Below are 22,762 nucleotides of genomic sequence, written 5' to 3' on the forward strand. Positions count from 1 at the left end.
TGGAATGCAATGATGTGACCTCAGCTCACTGCAACCTCCAACTCCCAGGTTGAAGCGATTCTCCTGCCTCAGCCTCCCAAGTAGCTGGGATTACAGGTACCCACCACCACACCTGGCTAATTTTTTTATATTTTTAGTAGAGGTGGGGGTTTCACCATTTTGGCCAGGCTGGTCTCCAGCTCCTGATGTCAGGTGATCTGCCCACCTTGGCCTCCCAAAGTGCTGGGATTATAGGTGTGAGCCACCATGCTCGGCCTTATTTTCATTTTTATTTTTTTGAGACAGGATCTTACTTATTGCTCAGATGGGAGTGCAGTGGCATGATCTCAGCTCACTGCAACCTCTGCCCCTTGGGCTCAAGTGATCTTCCCACCTCAGCCTACCAAGTAGCTGGGACTACAGGCATATGCCACCACGCCTGACTAATTTTTCTATTTTTAGTAGAGACAGGATTTCGTTATGTTGGCCAAGTTGGTCTCAAACTCCTGAACTCAGGTCATCCGCCTGCCTTAGCCTCCCAAAGTACTGAGGTTACAGGCATGAAACACTGCACCCGGTCTATTTATTTATTTTGAGACAGAGTTTCCCTCTGTCACCCAGGCTAGAGTGCAGTGGTGCCATCTCTGCTCATTGCAACCTCCTTCTCCTGGGCTCATGCAATTCTTATGCCTCAGCCTCCTGAGTAGCTGGGATTATAGGCATGTGCCTCCATACCCAACTAATTTTTGTATTTTTAGTAGAGATGGGGTTTTGCCATGTTGGACAGGCTCATCTTGAACTCCTGGGCTCAAGTGATCCACCCACCTCAGCCTTCCAAAGTGCTGGGATTACAGGCATGGGTCACTGCACCCGGCCATGATTCTAAATTCATGTAATTCATTACCAAGCCTGACCCAAATTGGCAAATATGTCAATTTTCCAAAGAAATTCACATAGCAGGAGCCATCAAATAAGATTCAGTATTCTAAGCCTGACAATACTCAGACCTAGGAAGTTTTTTTTTTTTTGAGTCAGAGTCTTACTGTCACCCAGGCTGGAAGTGCAGTGGCATGATTTTGGGTGGCAGAGGTTACAGTGAACTGAGATCATGCCATTGCACTCCAGCCTGGTCAACAAGAGTGAAACTCCGTCTCTAAATAAATAAAAAGAAGAAGAGAAAAATGAAGGCTGGGCATGGTGGCTCACACCTGTATTCCCAGCACTTTGGGAGGCTGAGGCATGTGGATCACTTGAGGTCACGAGTTCAAGACCAGCCTGGGCAACATGGTGAAACCCCATCTCTACTAAAAATACAAAAATTAGTTGGGCATGGTGGTGAGCACCTGTAATCCCAGCTACTCAGGAGGTAGAGGCATAAGAATCCCTTGAACCCGGGAGGCAGAGGTTGCAGTGAGCCAAGGTCATGCCACTGCACTCCAGCCTGGCTGATAGAGTCTCAAAAAAAAAAAAAAGAAAAGTTAGCACTGAAGTGTCCTTGATATGATTAAAAAAAAAAAAAAAGAAAAGAAAAGAAAAAAGAAGATGTGAGGACACAAGCAGAGAATGGAGGGATATACTTTGAAAGTGGAGAGTGGGGCAGAAGCCAAGGAATACAGAGAACCTCTAGAAACTGAAAAATGCCAGGCATGGTAACTCACACCTGTAATTTCAGCACTTTGGGAGATCCAGGTGGGCAGGTTACTAGAGGCCAGGAATTCGAGGTCAGCCTGGCCAAAATGGTGAAACCCCATCTCTACTAAAAATACAAAAAAATTGCCTGTAATGCCAGCACTTTGGGAGGCCGAGGAGGGTGGATCATGAGGTCAAGAGATCGAGACCATCCTGGTCAACGTGGTGAAACCCCATCTCTACTAAAAATACACAAAAATTAGCTGGGCATGGTGGCATGTGCCTGTAATCCCAGCTACTCAGGAGGCTGGGGCAGGAGAATTGCCTGAACCCAGGAGGCGGAGGTTGCGGTGAGCTGAGATCGCGCCATTGCACTCTAGCCTGGGTAACAAGAGTGAAACTCTGTCTCAAAAAAAAAATAAATAAAATAAAAAAACAAACAAACAAAATAGCTGATGTGGTGACACATGTCTGTCATCCCAGCTATTTGAGAGGCTGAGGCACAAGGATCCTTTGAACAGGGGAGGCAGAGGTTTCAGTGAGCCAAGATCACACCACTGAACTCCAATCTGGATGACACAGTAAGACTCTGTCTCAAAAAAAAAAACAACTACTGAAATCTGTGGAATGTCAGGCTTAGAATATTGAATACTGGCCAGGTGTGGTGGCTCACGCCTGTAATCCCAACACTTTGGGAGGCTGAGGTGGGCAGATCACTTGAGGTCAGATCATTTGAGGCCAGGTGATCAAAGCAACATGGTAAAACTCCATCTCTACTAAAGATACAAAAATTAGCCACGCATGATGGCACGTGCCTGTAGCCCCAGCTATTCAAGAGGTTCAGGCAGGAGAATTGCTTGAATCCAGGAGGTGGAGGTTGCAGTGAGCTGAGGTCGCACTACTGGACTCCAGCCTGGGTGGCATAGCTAGACCCTGTCTGAAAAAAAACAAACAAAACAGAAACTGGAAAAGGCAAGAAAAAGGATTTTCTGGCCAGGCGTGGTGGCTTGCCCCTGTAATCCCATCACTGTGGGAGGCCAAGGTGGGAGGATTGCTTGAGCCCAGGGTGCTGAGGCTGCAGTGAGCTTTGACTGTGCCGCTACACTCCAGCCTGGGTGACAGAACTAGACTCAGTCTTTAAAAAAGAAAAAAGTCATGCTTGTAATCCCAGCACTGGGAGGCCAAGGCGGGTAGATCACAAGGTCAGGAGTTCAAGACCAGCCTGGCTGACATGGTGAAATTGTCTCTACTGAAAATACAAAGATTTTAGCTGGTGTGGTGGCGGGCACTTGTAATCCCAGCTACTTGAGAGGCTGAGGCAGGAGAATCGCTTGAATCTGGGAGGCAGAGCTTGCAGTGACCCGAGATTGTGCCATTGCACTCCAGCCTGGGCAACAAGACCAAAACTCCATCTCAAAAAAAAAAAAAAAAAATTCCTTCTAGAGCCTCCAGAAAGGAAACACATCCTTTCTATGCCCTGATTTCATCCCAGTGAGACCCCCGAACTGTTTTGAAGTTCTGACCTCCCGAACTGTAAGATAATAAATGTGTGTTATTTTAAGCCAGCAAGTTAGTGGTAGTTGGTTATAGCAGCCCTAGGTCTGTGATACGTCTTCTCTGGTGTCTAGTCCCTAGCTATAGGCCCCTGGGAACCACATCTCTGGTGCTGGCTCTCTGGAGTCATCCCCTCCCACCCTGAATCAGAGCTGCCTACAACTCACCAATGCATGATGCCAGATGTGGTGCTGTGTCAGCTCCAGACCCACGATTTAAGAGGACTGGGCAGATCCATTTTTGTACTTTTAGGAGTCCCGAAATGCAGTGTATGAAGCTCAGCAACCCTGCTGGAGAGGCCACATGGGGAGGCAGTGCCCTGCAGCAGTGTGGGAGTGAGAGGAGGTAGCCTTCCCAGCATCCCGTGAAGCTCCAGAGGACTCCAGCCTGTAACAGCAAGAGAGACCCCTGGTGAGATCAGCAATGGAGTAGTCCAGCTGAGCCCAGTACACTGGCAGAACCAGAGACATAATGACATAGCTGTTTCAAACCACTCCATGTTGGAGCTGAATTATTTTGCAACCACTGTAACCAAGCCCCTGTCCAATTTGATCGGCCATGAGTTGAGGGCTACTATGGTGGGTGCTGGGGAACTATTGTCTCATTCAACTCACTCATTGTCATCAATATCACCCCTGCTTTTTCTTTTTTCTTTTTTTTTTGAGTCTCACTCTGTTGTCACGCTGGAGTACAGTAGCGTGATCTTGGCTCGTAGCGTTCAAGCAAATCTCCTGCCTCAGCCTCCCAAGTAGCTGGGATTACAGGCGTGTGCCACCAGGCCCAGCTAATTTTTATATTTTTAGTAGAGACAGGCTTTCACCATGTTGGCCAGCATAGTCTTCTTGATCTGTTGACCTTGTGATCCACCTGTCTTGCCTCCCAAAGTGCTTGGATTATAGGCATAAGCCACCATGCCCAGCCTCTTTTCTTTTCTTTTTTTTTTAGAGAGAGGATCTGGCTCTGTCACTTAGGCTAGTGTACAGTGGAGCAATCATAGCTCACTTCAGCCTTGGATCTCCTGGGCTCAAGCCATTCTCCCTGTGAGCCTCCTGAGTAGCTGGAACAACAGACATGCACCACCACACTTGGCTAATTTTTAAATATTTTATAGAGAAAAGGTGGGGGGTGGTCTCACTATGTTGCCTAGATTGGTCTCAAACTCTTGGCCTCAAACAATCCTCCCACCTTGGCCTCTCAAAGCCCTGGGATTACAGGTGTGAGCCTGTACCATCAAAATGAAGAAATGGAGGCTCTGATGGGAGACTCTAAGCCTGCTGGTAGATGGAGGAGCTGGGTTTGAGCCCACATCTGAGTCTGGAGCCTCAAGCCCTGTGCACATCCCACCGCCATCTCTCTCCCAGGTTCATTATATCACTTTTCAGAGGCCTTGGCTGGTCCAGTCACAGCTTTGGCCCCCTTGCCCACTGCTGTGCTGGCTTAAGCAAACTCATAGCTATGCTCCTTCCCTCTTGCCCCATCGGGGAAGCAGGATTACTTACAGTAAATGAAAACTAAGACTTGCACAGGAAGCACGGCCCGATCCATTACAGGGTTATTCTAGCTTGTAATGTACCTGTGCACTTTCAGGCACAGCCAGACTGTCTGGAGAGGGGCCGAGAGGGTTTCAACGGGGCAGTGGGGTCAAGGCTCAGGAATGCAGAGCTACGGGGAAGCAAAGCCCCACAGCGGAGTGTGCTCATTCCCACGGGACTCCTGGGACTGCCATCCCATGCACGCGCCCCCATGCCTGCGGCTGGCTTAGAGGTGGGTGTGTCCACCGCAGTTCTGGGTTCCCGAGCCTGTTCTTCCTTCTGCAGGGGCGCAGGAAGGGCTTTCCAGCGTCAAATCACCAGCCATAGCTCAGGGCCCTGACCCCCGGTTCCCCGGGCTGGGCTCAGATTCAGCCCCTTCTTGCGGTCCTTGCGCCCTCTCGTGGCCACGGGGTATAAAAAAGGTAGCTCAGCAGAGAGATTCGAGAGCTGGGTCCGGGTAAGGCACTGGGCTGCACCCGGCAAACGGGACAGAGAACCCAAAAGAATGGATCACTCCATCACACGTCTCTTTCTAGAGCATGTTGGCGCTGAATAAGCACAGGGGTCCACGATCTTCTCAATTACATGTGCCCAGCCTTATTAGGTCTAAAATAAATCTTGTTTCTTTTTTCCATTGAGACAGGGTCTCACTTTGTTGCCCAGGCTGGAGTGCAGTGGTGCTACGGTAACTCACTGCAACCTCTAATTCCCGAGCTAGATCCTCCCACTCCAGCCTCCCAAGTAGCTGGGACTACCGAAGCACCACCACACCAGGCTAATTTTTAAATTTTTGTTGTAGATATGGCATCTTGCTATGTTGCCTAGGGTGGTCTCCAACTCCTGGGCTCGTTATCTTTCCACTTCAGCTTCCTATAAGTGCTAGGATTACAGGTGCGAGTCACTGCACCTGGCTGATATTCAGCTATTTTTTTTTTTTTTTTTTTTTTTGAGACGGAGTTTCGCTCTTGTTACCCAGGCTGGAGTGCAATGGCACAATCTCGGCTCACTGCAACCTCCGCCTCCTGGGTTCAGGCAATTCTCCTGCCTCAGCCTCCTGAGTAGCTGGGATTACAGGCACGCGCCACCATGCCCAGCTAATTTTTTGTATTTTTAGTAGAGACGGGGTTTCACCATGTTGACCAGGATGGTCTCGATCTGTTGACCTCGTGATCCACCCGCCTTGGCCTCCCAAAGTGCTGGGATTACAGGCTTGAGCCACTGCGCCTGGCCTTTTTTTTTTTTTCTGAAATAGAGTCTGGCTTTGTCACCTAGGCTGGAGTGCAGTGGCATGATCACAGTTCACTGCAGTCTTAAACTCCTGGACTTAAGCCCTTCTTCCACCTTAGCCTCCGGAGTAGCTGGGACTACAGGTACATGCCACCATGCCAGGTCGATGGAAGAGCTGGGTTCAAGCTAATTTAAAAAAAAATTTTTTTTAAGAGATAGGGTTTCACTGAAGTGTTGCCCAAGCTGTATTCAGCTATTTTTGATCCATAAAAAGTTAATTTCATATGGTTCAGCCTAAATTTCAATAACTCACTCACATTCTCCAAAGGGAGCCACAGATTTCTTCTTGAAATACAATGACCCAGAGCCAGCAAGTTAAAATAAATAAAAAAGAATCACTTCAAACCACTAGAAAGGAAGACAGGACAATTGCACCAGGAGCCAAAACAGACACAATCAATACGTTGTTTTTTTTTCCAAGATGGACTCTTGCTCTGTCATCCAGGCTGGAGGGCACTGGGCATGATCTCGGCTCACTGCAACCTCTGCCTCCCGGGTTCAAATGATTCTCCTGCCTCAGCCTCCCAAGTAGCTGGGATTACAGGCATGTGTTACCACACCTGGCTAATTTGTGTCTTTTTAGTGGAGTTGGGGTTTCACCATGTTGGCCAGGCTGGTCTCCAACTCCTGACTTCAGGTGATCCACCTGCCTTGGCTTCCCAAAGTGCTAGGATTACAGGTGTGAGCCACAGTGCCCAGCCAATCAATGCATTTGATCGTAATTGAGCTTGTGTTTAGTTGTTTCCAGGAATTCAAGGTGAAATGGAAATATGAGAGTGTAGGCTCTTTGGTGTCATATAAAAGGAACTAAGTTGAGAAGGGGATCCAGATGTTATCCTCTGCCCACATCTGGGAAAACAACGGCCAAGTTAGCACTTAAAGTCTCAGGGAGTCATCATCTCCTGAACCTTGGTTCTGACAAAATGACATTTTTCTTTAGGCTGGAGGAGTTAACAGTGAGTGGCTTTCAGTTCCAGCAGAGGCATCACCAGTGCAAAAGGCAATTATTGCATCAAAGGGACAATTTAATGCACCTTTCTAAGCCACTAATTTGATGCAGAGGTGACAACCAAATCCTGATCCCATGATTGTGCCATGCAATGCTCAGCTCAGAAGGGAAACTAAATGCTACTTGCTTTGTTTCACCTCAAAAAATCTCATCAATTTTGTGTCACACTTATATTTATTTTTTTGAGATGGAGTCTTGCTCTGTTGCCCAGCCTGGAGTGTAGTGGCACAATCTTAGCTCACTGCAACCTCTACCTCCCGGGTTCAAGTGATTCTCCTGCCTCAGCCTCCTGAGTAGCTGGGATTACAGGCACCCACCAGTATGCCTGGCTAATTTTTGTATTATTAATAGGGATGGGGTTTCACCATGTTGGTCAGGCTAGTCTTGAACTCCTGACCTCAGGTGGTCTGCCCATCTTGGCCTCCCAAAGTACTGGGATTACAGGTGTGAGCCACCATTCCTGGCCACTTTATTATTGTTATTGTTATTATTTGAGACAGGGTCCTGCTATGTTGCCCACTCTGGTCTCAAACTTCTGAGCTCAAGCAATCTGCCCACTTCAGCCTCCCAAAATGTTGGGATTGCAGGTGTAAGCCACCATGACTGGCTGACACTTTATTTGCTATTTTAATTTTATTTTTTTAAGACACGGTCTCGCTGTGTTACCCATGCTGGAGTGAAATGGCACAAATATGGCTCACTGAAGCCTCAACCTCCTAGGCTCAAGCGATCCTCCCACCTTAGGCTCCCAAGTAGCTGGGACTACAAATGCATGCCACTATGCCGGGCTAATTTTCACATTTTTTGTAGAGGCTGGGTCTCATTATGTTGTCCAGGTTGGTCTTGAACTCCTGAGCTCAGTTGATCTTCCTGCCTTAGCCCCCCAAAATGTTGGAGTTACAGGCATGAGCCACCATGCCAGGCCTATTTTTATTTTTTTGACAATTGGCATAGACTAGGGAATGTGTTAACATTTTTTAAGATTATTATTTACTTTTGTTTTTTGAGACAGAATCTCGCTTTGTCACCCAGGCTGGAGTACAATAGTGTGATCCTGGCTCACTGCAATTCTGCCTCCCAGGTTCAAGCGATTCTGCTTCCTTAGCCTCCCCAGTAGCTGGGACTACAGGCACCCACCACCATGCCCGGCTAATTTTTGTATTTTTAGTAGAGACAGGATTTCACCATGATGGCCAGGCTGGTCTCAAACTCCTGACTTTACATGCTCCACCTGCCTCAGCCTCCCAAAGTGCTGGGATTACAGATGGGAGCCACCAAGCCAAGCCACTGACTTTTTCTTTTCTTTTGTTTTCTTTTTTTGAGACGGAGTTTCACTCTTGTTACCCAGGCTGGAGTGCAATGGCACGATCTCGGCTCACCGCAACCTTCGCCTCCTGGGTTCAAGCAATTCTCCCGCCTCAGCCTCCTGAGTAGCTGGGATTACAGGCACATGCCACCATGCCCAGCTAATTTTTATATTTTTAGTAGAGACGGGGTTGACCATGTTGACCAGGATGGTCTCGATCTCTTGACCTTGTGACCCACCCACCCTGGCCTCCCAAAGTGCTGGGATTACAGGCTTGAGCCACCGTGCCCAGCTGCCACTGACTTTTTCAAACAGAAAGAGAAACTTGGCTTGGTCATAAAAGGTAAGGTGCCCTGGCCATAGCCAGGTTTGGACAGGTCTCTGCATAAGGAGTAACTTGAGATTGCAAGCCTGCAGGAAGAGAGGAATGAACTATTTTTTTTTTTTTTTTTTTTCCGAGATGGAGTTTCACTCTTGTTATCCAGGCTGGAGTGCAATGGCGCGATCTCGGCTCACCGCAACCTCCACCTCCTGGGTTCAAGCAATTCTCCTGTCTCAGCCTCCCGAGTAGCTGGGATTACAGGCATGCGCCACCATGCCCAGCTAATTTTTGTATTTTTAGTAGAGACGGGGTTTCACCATGTTGACCAGGATGATCTCGATCTCTTGACCTTGTGATCCACCTGCTCAGGCCTCCCAAAGTGCTGGGATTATAGGCGTGAGCCACCGCGCCTGGCCATGAACTATTAAGAGTTAATGCACAAGCATTGTTTGTTTGATCAGCATCACTGCCTTTAGGGGACTCCTTCCCCACTGACAGTCCCCACCTGTCTGTCTGTAAGTCAGTTGGTTCCACCCCACTTCATCATTGAGCCAATCAGAATCCAGGCTGTACTATGAGCTTTGCTTCCAGAGCCAAGGGAGAAAAAGGTCTCTTCCATCAGTGTGAATCTGGGGCTGTAGGGGTGGTATTCCCTGCCTCGTTGAAAGGGCCTGTTTAAGAATTAAACTGACACACAGGAAAACCGTAGAGGAGCATGTAGATAGAAGTGGGAAAGAGGAGATGCAAAACAAAACAGGGGAGGAGAGAGGCCACAGGAGAGGAAAGGCAACCAGCCTCGTGTGGGTGCTGGATCCAGCCAGGCCTGAAATCTCTCTTGCACTTTTCTTAAGACAGGGTTTCACCATGTTGGTCAGGCTGGTCTTGAACTCCCAACCTCAGCTGATCCGCCCGCCTTTGCCTCCAAAGTGCTTGGATTACAGGCGTGAGCCACCACGCCTGGCCTGGACTTTTCAATTATATGAATCAATTGCTTCCCCTTATAGGTTAAGCCGATTTCAGATAGGTTTCCCTTACTTTCTTACCTACTTACTTACTTATTTATTTTGAGATGGAGTCTCACTTTGTTGCCCACGCTGGAGTGCAGTGGCATCATCTTGGCTCAATGCAACCTCTTGTTCCCGGGTTCAAGCGATTCTCCTGCCTCAGCCTCCCTAGTAGCTGGGATTACCGGCGCCTACCACTACATCCAGCCAATTTTTTTGTATTGTTAGTAGAGACGGGGTTTCACCATGTTGGCCAGGCTGGTCTTGATCACCTGACCTCAAGTGATCTGCCCACCTCGGCCTCCCAAAGTGCTGGGATTACAGGTATGAACCACCGCACTTGGCAAGTTTCTCTTACTTGTAAGCAAAAGTTTCTCAGCAAATACAGAGGCAAGTGAGTGCTGAGTATTTCGGGGTGCTTTCTAATGTTGATTAGGAAGTTTCCAGGCTGGGCGCGGTGGCTCCCGCCTGTAATCCCAGCACTTTGGGAGGCTGAGGTGGGTGGATCACAAGGTCAGGAGTTCGAGGCCATCCTGGGCAACATGTTGAAACTCCGTCTCTACTAAAAATACAAAATTAACTGGGCATGGTGGTGCATGCCTGTAGTCCTAGCTAGTCGGGAGGCTGAGGCAGGAGAATTGCTTAAATCTGGGAGGTGGAGGTTGCAGCAAGCCGAGATTGGGCCACTGAACTCCAGCCTAGTGACAGAGCAAGACTCCGTCTCGCTGGTGGGGTATGGGAATGTAGCAAGAGTGGCAAGGTCCCTGGGTTAGTGGGAGAGGTACAGGAGCCACCAGCAATGGAAGCAGACCACAGTGATAAAGTGGGCTGCATTCTGTTAAACTTTCGATTGCATTTAAAAAATTGTATTTACTTATTTTTGGAGAGACAGGAGTCTCGCTGTGTTGCCCAGGCTGGTCTCGAACTCCTGGCCTTAAGTGATCTTCCCACCTCAGCTTCCCAAAGTGCTGGGATTACAGGCATGAACCACACCGCCTACTGGGCCTTCAATTTCAGGTGGTAGGCTTGAGATGGGGACTGGAGCTCTGGGATTTGGATGTTCAAGGAAAAAGGTGTCTCCAAGTGAGGAGAGCCCTTGGGACCCTTTGTGTTCCTGGGATTCAGAAGTAATCCGGGCGCAGCCAGCAGTGGGGAAGCTGTTCTTCCCACTGGCATCCCCTCTCCGCCAGCACAGGGCTGGCTGGGGCGATTGTGCATGTGGAGTACATGAGCTCCATCTGCCGCCTGCAGGGGTGGGTGGGAGGGAGGCTGGACCACTTTGGGCCTCAGCTCTCGGGAGGAGGTAGCAGCAGCTGCCTTCCTGCCCCCATGCCAAGCACGGCTCCTGTTTCTCACCTGGTGGGAGTCATAGTGAGCAAAACAGAGGAGGGAGATACTCTGAGTTCCTTTTCTTGCAAATGGGACGCCAGGACGTGGGAGTAAATCATCCAGGCCTCGTGCTAGAGCAGAGCAAACGCTGGCTGTTCTGCTTTGGATTCTGCAACCCTCCTCTCCTTGCTTCTAGAATCTTCTGGTACTCACATTAAGATGTACGATGAAATCACATCCATCTGGACAGTACCAATGTCACCAGAACATGATCTGGGATATAGGAGGATCTCAAACTTGACTTCAAGTTGGCATCAGGTAGGGAACTTTAAAAAAAATACTGATGGCTGGGCCCCATGCCCAGAAAGCCAGGTTCAATGGGTCTGGGGGGTGTGGCCCACCCCACTGACTTTTTTTTTGAGGTAAGATCTCACTCTGTTGCCCAGGCTGGAGTGCAGTGGCAAAATCATGGCTCACTGCAGCCTTGAACTCCTAGGCTCAAGTGATCCTCTAGCTTCAGTCTCCTGAGGGACTAGAACTACCAGGACATGCCACCATACCTAGCTAGTTTTTTTTTTTTTTTTTTTTGTAGAGTTGTACAGACTGGGGTCTCACTATGTTGCCCAGGCTGGTCTCAAACTCCTGGCCTCAAGCAATCCTGAAAACTCAGCCTTCCAAAGCACTGGGATCACAGGCATGAGCACTATGACCAACTTGGACACTAAAAAAAAAACCTTCTCAGGTATTTCTTTTTTGGGGGGGGATGGAGTTTCGCTCTTGTTACCCAGGCTGGAGTGCAATGGCACGATCTCGGCTCACTGCAACTGCCGCCTCCTGGGTTCAGGCAATTCTCCTGCCTCAGCCTCCCAAGTAGCTGGGATTACAGGTACGCGCCACCATGCCCAGCTAATTTTTTGTATTTTTAGTAGAGATGGATGTTGACCAGGATGGTCTCGATCTCTTGACCTCGTGATCCACCTGCCTCGGCCTCCCAAAGTGCTGGGATTACAGGTTTGAGCCACCGCGCCCGGCCTCAGGTATTTCTAATGTGCATTCAGTGTTGAGAACTAGTGATTTAACACAGGTAACAAAACCCAAAACCCTACTGAGCAGAGAAAAGCCATAAGCCTGTAGGCGACCTATGAGCCTAGGTTTGACTCTTGACCTCACCAGCTGAGTCCTGACTTCAGCTGAGCTTCACAGAGTCCAGCCTGTGATCCTGGCCAAGTTTCTGAACCTCCCTGAGCTTTATTTACCTATAACACAGGGAGGGTGGCAGCTGCATCATTTCAAGACTTGTCTTGCTATCAGTGCTCCAGGTACACTGGCATCCTTCAGGTCCCCTTGCTTCTACCCAGGCTGCCCTTTCCACCCAGCTTGCTCCAAATGTCTTTAATATCCAGCTCAATTATCTTTTGCTCTGAAAGCCTGTGTGTGCATGCAATTGCAATTCCTTCTGCCTGAGATTGTCCTTCTCCAGCTTGCGGCAATGAATACTAACTGTCCCCTAATAGCCTCTTCTTTCCTCTCCTCTTCTTTCTTCAGTACTAAGTCCCTGTGTGTTACCTGAGCACATGCCACTCAGAGGAGACTGTGTTTGCCACTTGATTAAGCTCTGGCTCATGGAATGTGAGGAAAGTGATATGTCAAACTTCTAGGTCATGCCCTTAAAGGAAACAAGTATGCTCTCCATTTTTACTTCCTGCTGGCGGGATTGTTACTGCGATGGCAGGTGCTAAAGTGGCCCCCTGCCCTTTTTTTTTTGAGATGGAATCTCAATCTGTTGCCCAGGGTGGAGTGCAGTGGCACGATCTTGGCTCACTGCAACTTCTGTCTCCCTGGTTCAAGTGATTCTCCTGCCTTAGCCTTCTGAGTAGCTGGGATTACAGGTGTGCACCACCATGCCTGCCTAATTTTTGTATTTTTAGTAGAGACGGGTTTCACCATGTTGGCCAGACTGGTCTTGAATTCCTGACCTCAAGTGATCCATCTGCCTCAGCCACCCAAAGTGCTGGGATTAGAGGCATGAGCCATCATGCCCAGTTGAAGTAGCCCTTAAAAAAATTCTTTTTGAGACAGAGCCTTACTCTGTCACCTAAGCTGTAGTGCAGTGGTATGATCTCACCTCACTGTAACCTCTACCTCTCAGATTCAAGTGATTCTCAGGCCTTAGCCTCCCTAGTGTCTGGGATTACAGGCACCTGCCACCATTGCCTGGTTGATGTTTTTACATTTTTAGTAGAGATGGGGTTTCACCATGTTAGCCAGGCTGGTCTCGAACTCCTGATCTCAAGTAATCTGCCTGCCTTGGCCTCGCAAAGTGCTGGGATTACAGGTGTGAGCCACCATAAAGTAGCCACTGTGGACTAGGACGTAACAGCCTAGATCCCTGACACTGACGAACTGGACTATCTGCCGTGGACTGAGGCGACTTAAGAGAATAACAAACCTTTACCTCATTTAAGCCCCTATTACTTTGGCCTTGGTCACAGCAGCCAAACAACCCTCATTCGCTGACACCTGCATATTCATTTAACCTCGGTATACTAAGTATCACTTCCTCAGAGAGGTCTTTGCTAACATCTCCCCATCTAAAATAGGGTTTTCTTCATTCTGACACCTTCATAGTACTTACCGCAATTGGTAATTCTAGTTGTAGGTGTTCGTTTACTATGTGGCCAGGGACCATATGTGTCTTTTTCCCTATGGAATCCCCAACTTGGCCAGGTGTGGTGGCTCATACTTGGAATCCCAGCACTTTGGGATGCTAAGGCAGGCGGATCAATCACCTAGGGTCTGTCATAGGAGATCTTGGCTCCAAATCCAGGGCTCTTTCCAGAAACCCTCCAAGCTTTCAGAGACATTATTGTGTTGCTCTCTCCGCCTTGGATGTCTCAAATAACAATGGCCATTGTTTGTCTTTATCAACTATGGTTATCCATGGGGCCGGCGAGTCTGTGAAGTGAATGGGCTCCTGAATGGCCTGTGGTCTCACCACTTCCTTCCCCATAGCTGGCAACCCAGAGGCATCCTGGACATGAGACTTCAGTGAGCACAACTACCACCTCTGGGCCATTCATTTACTCAGTGCCCGATTTTGGCCACACTGTGGGGTCAGGGTGGCACCCGAATACAGCATAACATGGAATGGGACCTATCAAGGGAGACACTGTTGTTCCCATCGTTCTGTCCTGGATCAGTGGAGGGACAGGATAGGACCATGTTAGGAGTTAGTATTTATCAGGTTCTTCCTCTAATTCAGACAAGTGCCCAGTACTTTCTGTATGGTGCTCCAGTTAATGCACGGAGCAACCCTATAGGGTAGGCACTATAATCAGCCTCATTTCTTTTTTTTTTGAGACAATCTTGCTCTATTGCCTAGGCTGGAGTGAAGCGGCGCGATCTCCACTCACTGTGACCTCCACCTCCTGGGTTCAAGCCATTCTCCTGCTGCAGCCTCCTGAGTAGCTGGGATTACAGTCGTGTACCACCATGCTGGGCTAATTTTTGTATTTTTAGCAGAGATGGGGTTTCACTATGTTGGCCAGGCTGGTCTGGAACTCCTGACCTCGTGATCCACCCGCCTTGGCCTACCAAAGTGCTGGGATTACAGGTATGAACCACTGCACCCAGCCAATTAGCCTAATTTTATAGAGGAGAAAGTGGAGGCTCAGAAAGGTGGAGTGACTTGCTCGTAGTTCTATAGCCAGAATGCAGACCTGGGTTTCTCTGGCTCCCTCGCCAGTGCCCACCCTGCTGTGTATGCCCTTCTGTGTCTTCAGTGGATGCCTTTCAAGATCCCCTGTTCACCCATTCACATTGAGGCCTTGGAAGAGAAATTCAACAGCTTGGTGTTCAGTGCTGGGGAGATTCTCTAGCCTCATGAGAATTGTTCTTGGCGGCCAGGTGCAGTGGCTCATGCCTATAATCCCAGCAATTTAGGAAGCCAAAGCAGGTGGATCACCTGAGGTCAGGAGTTCGAGACCAGTCTGGCCAACGTGGCAAAACCTTGTCTCTACTAAAAATACAAAAATTAGCTGGGCATGGTGGTGGGCACCAGTAGTCCCAGCTAATGGGGAAGCTGAGGCAGGAGAACTGCCAGAACCAGGAAAGTGGAGGCTTCAGTGAACTGAGATCACGCCCTCCAGCCTGGGCAACACAGCAAGACTATGTCTCAGAAAAAAAAGAGAGAAAACTGTTCTTGGCATTTTCTTCCTAACATGAATCTGCCTGTTTTTTCTTGATTCAGAAACAGCTGCTGTGTGCTGTATTGTGCTGGAGCCAGCCCCCCAGCTTGTGAGAGCTGATTGTTAAGTTTTCAAAAATTTTGTTGTGTTGTTCACCACAGCCAAAAAGTGGAAATAAAAGAAATGCCCATGAGATGGTGGATAAAAATACAGCATATCCAAGCTGGGTGCAGTGGCTCACACTTGTAATCTTAGCATTTTGGAAGGGCAAGGCGGGTGAATCACCTGAGGTCAGGAGTTCGAGACCAGCCTAGCCAACATGGCAAAACCCTATCTCTACTAAAAATACTAAAAATATGCCAGGCGTGGTGGTGCGCACCTGTAGTCCCAGCTACTAGGGAGGCTAAGGTATGAGAATTGCTTGAACCTGGGAGGGGGAGGTTGCAGTGAGCTGAGATAGCGCCACTGCACTATCCAGCCTGGGATGACAGAGTGAGACTCTGTATCAAAAAAAAAAAAAAAAGTGAAGATCATAAGTACTTAAAACTCATTACTTTCCAATTATTCTATATTTTAGCATTATCTGTGTGTTTAAAGTACTCATATCTGTTTCGTCTGTATGATGGGGACACTGTACACGGTGAGCCACTGCACAGCTCTTCCCATCCTCAGCCTTCCGTCATCTCATGTTGGTAACTTAAAACCAGCCATGGTGCCGGGCACAGTGGTGCACACCTATAATCCCAGCACTTTGGGAGGCCGATGTGGGAGGATGGCTCGAGGCAGGTGTTTGAGACCAGTCTGGGCAACACAGTAGGACCCCGTCACTATAAAACGTTTTTTAAAAAATTAGCTGGGCATGATGATGCCAGACAGCTGGGCCACACCTGTGGCCCCAGCCACTGAGGAGGCCAAGGCAGGAAGATTGCATGGCCTCTTGAGGGTGAGGCTGCAGTGGGGTATAACTGCATGACTGCATTCCCGCGGGGCGACACGGGAACCTGTCTCTAAAAACTAAAAAAGAGATTAGCAACATCAACCACTTGTAATGTTTGAACCCTATCTGGATTTTTTTTTTTTTGAGATGGACTTTCACTCTTGTTGCCTAGGCTGGAGGACAATGGCGCAATCTTGGCTTACTGCAACCTCTGCCTCCTGGGTTCAAGCGATTCTCCTTCCTCAGCCTCCTAAGTAGCTGGGACTACAGGCATCCACCACCACGCCCGGCTAATTTTTGTATTTTTAGTAAAGACGGGGTTTCTCCATGTTGGTAAGGCTCGTCTTGAACTCCCAACCTCAGGTGATCCGCCCACATTGGCCTCCCAAAGTTCTGGGATTACAGGCGTGAGCCACTGTGCCTGGTGTAACCACGCTTTTTAACAGAGTCTTTATGTGTTTGGGGTCTCTTCTGAAAATATTTATATTTGAAATAATAAGAATGTTTGAGATTTGCTTCAAATTAATCTAGAGGGAGTAGGAATTTGGTGGAGATAGAGGTGACATGAGGCTGGTAATGAGTGGCCAGGGGCTCAAGCTGGCTGATGGGGCCCCAAGTGGGATCGTTATGCCATTCCCTCTATGTTGGCGTCTGTTTGGAATTTTTCTTAAGAAAATTAAAAAACAGTGTGCATGTAGGAAGGGAGAGAATATATAGAACTAGTTGCTAGGATATGTGTAATGCTTTCTGGAAGGACAAAAGGAACCAGTGACAATGTTGGCACCTGGGATGAGAAACTGGGGAAGAGAGACAGGCAAAGGAGGGAGACTTCTCATTCTCCACAGTACTCTAGTATTTCTTTTTCTTTCTTTCTTTCTTTTTTTGACAGAGTCTCGCTCTGTCATCCAGGCTGGAGTGCAGTGGCACAATCTTGGCTCGTTGCAACCTCTACCTCCCAGGTTCAAGTGATTCTCCTGCCTCAGCCTCTTGAGTAGCTGGGATTACGGGCGAGCATCACCATGCCAGGCTGATTTGACCACAGCTTCTTTCATCCCTCTTTTACAGGTGAGGAAGCAAAGACTCAAGAGAGGTGAAATTGTAAATGGCAGAGCTAAGACTGAACCCGGGCTTCCCGGAGCCCTGTATAGGACATAGAATCAGCAGAATATTCTAAAACCTAAAACACTATATGCACCAAGATTGTGGATGTCTCCATGGCAACCTATGTTGGTAAATGACAGAGGGGCACTTTGGTACCATGTCACCCTCTGGGACGATAGCACAGCTGTGGAGAGGTGTGAGAGTCCCAGAAAAGACTTGGGTTTGGCCTATCTCAATGATGAGTCAGATAGAAATGAACTTGAGGCCAGCACGGTGACTAATGCCTGTAATCCCAGCACTTTTGGAGGCTGAGGTGGGTGGATCACCTGAGGTCAGGAGTTCAAGACCAGCCTGGCAAACATGGCAGAACCCCGTCTTTACTAAACATACAAAAACTAGCTGGGCATGGTGGCACATGCCTGTAGTCCCAGCTACTCAGGAGGCAGAGGCAGGAGAATCACTTGAACCCAGGAGTTGGAAATTGCAGTGAGCCTAGACTGTGCCACTGTAATCCAGCCTGGGCAACAGAGCAAGACTGTCTCACACACACACACAAAAAGGGCCGGGCCTGGTGGCTCATGCCTGTAATCTCAGCACTTTAGGAGGCCAAGGCGGGAGGATCACCTGAGGTCAGGAGTTCAAGACCAGCCTGGCCAACATGGTGAAACCCTGTCTTTAAAAAAAAAGCCAGGCGCAGTGGCTCATGCCTGTAATCCCAGCACTTTGGGAGGCCGAGGAGAGTGGATCACAAGGTCAAGAGATCGAGACCATCCTGGTCAACACGGTGAAACCCCGTCTCTACTAAAAATACAAAAAATTAGCTGGGCATGGTAGCGTGTGCCTGTAATCCCAGCTGCTCAGGAGGCTGAGGCAGGAGAATTGCCTGAACCCAGGAGGCAGAGGTTGCGGTGAGCTGAGATCGTGCCATTGCACTCCAGCCTGGGTAACAAGAGAAAACTCCGTCTCAAAAAAAAAAAAAAAAAAAAAAAGGAAGGCCAGGCATGGTGGCTCATGCCTAAAATCCCAGCACTTTAGGAGGCTGAGGCAGGCAGATCATGAGGTCAGGAGTTTGAGACCAGCCTGATCAACATGGAGAAACCCTGTTTCTACTAAAAATACAAAAAAATTAGCTGGGTGTGGTGGCGCACACCTGTAATCCCAGCTACCCAGGAGGCTGAGGCAGGAGAATTGCTTGAACCTGGGAGGCGGGGATTGCAGTGAGCTGAGATCACGTCATTGCGCCCAGCCTGGGTGACAGAGTGACACTCCATCTCAAAAATAAATAAATAAATAAATAAAATGAACTTGAACTCTAGAAATTTAAGAAAGTAATGTGCTTGCACAGCTGAATTTGTGGTCTATACCTAGTAGTAACTGGGCCCAGGAATCAGACTGCCCAGGTTGATATAACTAACCTAGGGCTGCCCACAAGGCACGGTGGCTCATACCTGTAATCCCAGTGCTTTGGGGGCCGAGGCTGGAGCATCGCTTGAGGCCAGGAGTTCAAGGCTGGTCTGGGCAATATAGTGGCCACTGCACTCCAGCCTGAGTGACAGAGCAAGACCCTGTCTTTAAAATAAAAATAAAAAAATCAACCCTGGTGGGAGTATTTACACAAGAGCCATCAGCAGACACTACAAATCCTGGCTTTAATTGTTGAGTTGATTGTCCAGGTTTGAGAAAGTGATAGGATTTTTTTTTTTTTGAGATGGAGTCTCACTCTATTGCCCAGGCTAGAGTGCAATGGCACGATGTTGGCTCACTGTAACCACCACCTCCTGGGTTCAAGTGATTCTCCTGCCTCAGCTTCCCATGTAGCTCGAATTACAGGCATGTACTGCCACACCAGCTACAGATGGGGTCTCACCATGTTGACCAGGCTGGTCTCCAACTCATGGCCTCAGGTGATCCACCTGCCTTGGCCTCCCAAAGTGATGGAATGACAGGAGTGAACCACTGGGACTGGACTGAGAGAATGTTAATAAGGTAGATCAAACTCAAAAGGGTATCATATCTGTAACCATTACATTATGAACATTACAACAAATTGAGAAAAATCTGGCAATATTCAAGATCCAATTCAACAAAAATGTTGCTTGCATTGAGAAATGACCAAAGGTCGTTGAGTGCAGTCTCACCCCTGTAATCCCAGCACTTTGGGAGGCCAAGGCGGTGGATCCCTTGAGCCCTGGAGTTCAAGACCAGCCTAGACAACATGGCAAAACCCTGTCTCTAAAAAAGAATACAAAAATTAGCTGTGTGGTGGCGCATGCCTGTAGTCCTAGCTACTCTTGAGGCTGAGGTGGGAGAATCACCTGAACCCAGGAGGTTGAGGCTGCAGTGAGCTGAGAGTGTAGCACTGCACTCCAGCCTGGGTGACAGATCAAAACCTTGTCTCAAAAAAAAAAAAAAAAAAAAGCAACGTTCCAATATGCACTATTATTGTTTCACTTTCATCTGACTTGTTAATATAAGTTTAAATATCAGCCGAATTTATCCAAACTATACGTGGAGGGCCAGTTGTAAACATTTAGTAGCACATCACAAGTTGTGTGGCCTTTGCAGGGCAATATTCCTGAATTAAAACCTTTGCTTTGGCACTTTCAGGGCGGTCTTAAAAAGTTCACTGTGCTCTCTGAACTTATATTTTCCCTTACTGTAAAATAGGGTCTATAATACTGACTTCACATAATTAATCATAGCTTTAATGTGCACTACTATATATCTACTCTATGCTAAGTGTACTAAGCATTTTATACACACACACACACACACACACACACACACACTGTCTCTAGTTGCTGGGATTACAGATGTGAGCCACTGCATCCCAGCCTCGTAACTATACTTTTAAAAAAACCTGAGAGGCCGAGGCGGGTGGATCACGAGGTCAAGAGATCAAGACCATCCTGGTCAACATGGTGAAATCCCATCTCTACTAAAAATACAAAAAAATTAGCTGAACACGGTGGTGCGTGCCTGTAATCCCAGCTACTCAGGAGGCTGAGGCAGGAGAATTGCCTGAACCCAGGAGGTGGAGGTTGCAGTGAGCTGAGATTGCTCCATTGCACTCCAGCCTGGGTAACAAGAGCGAAACTCCGTCTCAAAAAAAAAAAAAAAAAAAAAAAAACTCAGCTGGCTGGGCATGGTGGCTTACATCTGTAATCCCAACACTTTTGGAGGCTGAGGCGGGCAGATCACCTGAGGTCGGGAGTTTGAGACCAGCCTGACCAACATGGAGAAACCCTGCCTCTACTAAAAATACAAAATTAGCTGGGCGTGATGGTGAATACGTGTAATTCCAGCTACTCGGGAGGCTGAGGCAGAAGAATTGCTTGAACCTGGGAGGCAGAGGTTGCAGTGAGCTCAGATTGCACCATTGCACTCCAGCCTGGGTAACAAGAGCAAAACTCCATTAAAAAAAAAAACCTCAGCCGGGCATTGTGGCATATACCTGTAAATACCAACACTTTGGGAGGCTGAGGTGGGTGGATTGCTTGAAGCCAGGAGTCAGAAACCAGCATGACCGACGTGGTGAAACCCTATCTCTACTAAAAATATAAAAATTACCTGGGTGTAGTGGCACATGTGTATAATTTCAACTATGTGGGTGGCTGAGGCACAAGAATCACTTGAATCTGGGAGGTGAAGGTTGCAGTGAGCCGAGATCGCGCACTCCAGCCTGGACAACAAAATGAGACTCCATCTAAAAAAAAAAAAGTGTAATTATGAATTTATGGATAAAACATGTTTGATATGTTTCAACTCATTTCAGTTGCCATCCTCACAGATACTCTAGTGATCCTTTTGGGCAGCAGGAGCCCCTTCAGCTTGCCACCTGAGTCTACTAGATGCAACGCTAGCAGTCCAATAACTTTTTCTCACCCCTTGTACTTTTCCCTGCACAGACCTAAATCCAACATTTCTCCAGCCAGGTGCACTGGCTCACATCAGTAACCTCAGCACTTTGGGAGGCCGAGGTGGGCGGATATTCTGAGGTCAGGAGTTCAAGACCATCCTGGCCAACAGGGCGAAACCCTGTCTCTACTAAAAATAGGAAAATTACCTGGGCGTGGTGGCAGGCACCCGTAGTTTCAGCTACTCGGGAGGCTGAAGCAGAAGAATTGCTTGAACTCAGGAGGAGGAGGTTGCAGTGAGCAGAGGTGGTGCTACTGCACTTTAGCCTGGGCGACAGAATGGGACCGTCTCAAAAAAACAAAAACAAAGCAACAGCAGAAACATTTCTCCAAAAAGCCCTTTGGGTCCAGGGGCTCCACAGTTTTCTTTTTATCCTCCACATGAACTTTAGCAAGTGAAACAAGCTCTTCTGCCTCATTCTTTACTTAATGATATGGCCTGGATATGACTGCATATAATGTGCTTTGGACATTTGAAAACAAGAGCTCAAAAGATAATATCTCTGTGATATAGAGACAGGGGTTCACCATATTGGCCAGGCTGGTTTTGAACCCCTGACTCTGTGATCTGCCTGCCTCGGCCTCCCAAAGTGCTGGGATTATAGGCATGAGCCACCTATACCTCTTCCCAGAGATGATGAACGGTTGAATTCAGAGACAGGAAGAGGAGATAAAGAGAATACTCAGATGGAAAATCCCAGAATGCTAGATTGTTACCTAGAGAATCAACAATAATCCCATCTTCCTTAATCACTCTTCAATCATATCTTTAAAAATACACCTTTTGGCCAGGTGCGGTGGCTCATGCCTATAATCCCAGCACTTTGGGAGGTCGAGGCAGGCGGATCACAGGGTCAGGAGTTCAAGACCAGCCTGGCCAATATGGTGAAACCCTGTCTCTCCTAAAAATACAAAAATTAGCTGGACATGGTGGTACGTGTCCACCTGGGAGGCTGAGGTGGAAGAATCGCATGAACCTGGAAGGCAGAGGTTGCAGTGAGCCAAAATCTCCTCACTGTACTCCAGCCTGGGCAACAGAGTGAGACTCTGTCTCAAAAAAAAGAAAGGCAGAGAAAGAAATATGCTTCAATTTAATAATTTTTGTTGTTGCTGTTGAGACAGGGGCTCTCTCTGTTGCAGAGGTTAGAATGCAGTGGTGGGCGTGATCAAAGCTCACTGCAGCCTCAACCTCCCAGACTCAAGCTATCCTCCTACCTCGGCCTTCTGAGTAGCTGGGAATATAGGCATGTCCCACCATGCCCAGCTCACTTTTTGTATTTTTTTTGTAGAGACAAGGTTTTGCCATGTCTCCCAGGCTGGTTGCAAACTCCTAGACTCAAGTGATCTGCCTACCTCAGCCTCCCAAAGTGTTGTGATTACAGGCATGAGCCGCACGCCAGTAAGTCCTTTTTCTTACTCTGTCACCCAGGCTGTAGTAGCAGTGGCACCATCTCTGCTCACTGCAGTCTCCATCTCCCAGAGTCAAGCGATTCTCCTACCTCAGCCAAGTAGCTGGGATTACAGGCTTGGGATCACCACACTCAGCTAACTTTTGTATTTTTTTTAGTAGAGATGGGATCTTACCATGTTGGCCAGGCTGGTCTCAAACTCCTGACCTCAAATGATTCTCCTGCCTCGACCCCCCAAATTGCTGGGATTACAAGTGTGA

At 48.2% G+C, this 22,762-nt stretch overlaps 1 long non-coding RNA gene across 2 annotated transcripts; it reads right to left on the reverse strand.

Annotated features, from left to right (window-relative positions):
• Window positions 1-898: 898 nt before the first annotated feature.
• LOC144578573 (uncharacterized) lies at window positions 899-21,701 on the reverse strand. Of its 2 annotated transcripts, none has more exons than XR_013524583.1 (3): window positions 21,243-21,701; window positions 20,747-20,882; window positions 899-3,549 (listed from the first exon to the last, which is right to left on the reverse strand). It is a non-coding gene; the product is annotated as an uncharacterized LOC144578573 (long non-coding RNA). The 2 variants fall into 2 exon arrangements; XR_013524584.1 differs by lacking the exon at window positions 899-3,549 and adding an exon at window positions 18,522-18,745.
• Window positions 21,702-22,762: the final 1,061 nt, after the last annotated feature.

The sequence above is a fragment of the Callithrix jacchus genome, chromosome 12 (genome assembly GCF_049354715.1).
Source record: "Callithrix jacchus isolate 240 chromosome 12, calJac240_pri, whole genome shotgun sequence".
Lineage (NCBI taxonomy): Eukaryota > Metazoa > Chordata > Mammalia > Primates > Cebidae > Callithrix > Callithrix jacchus.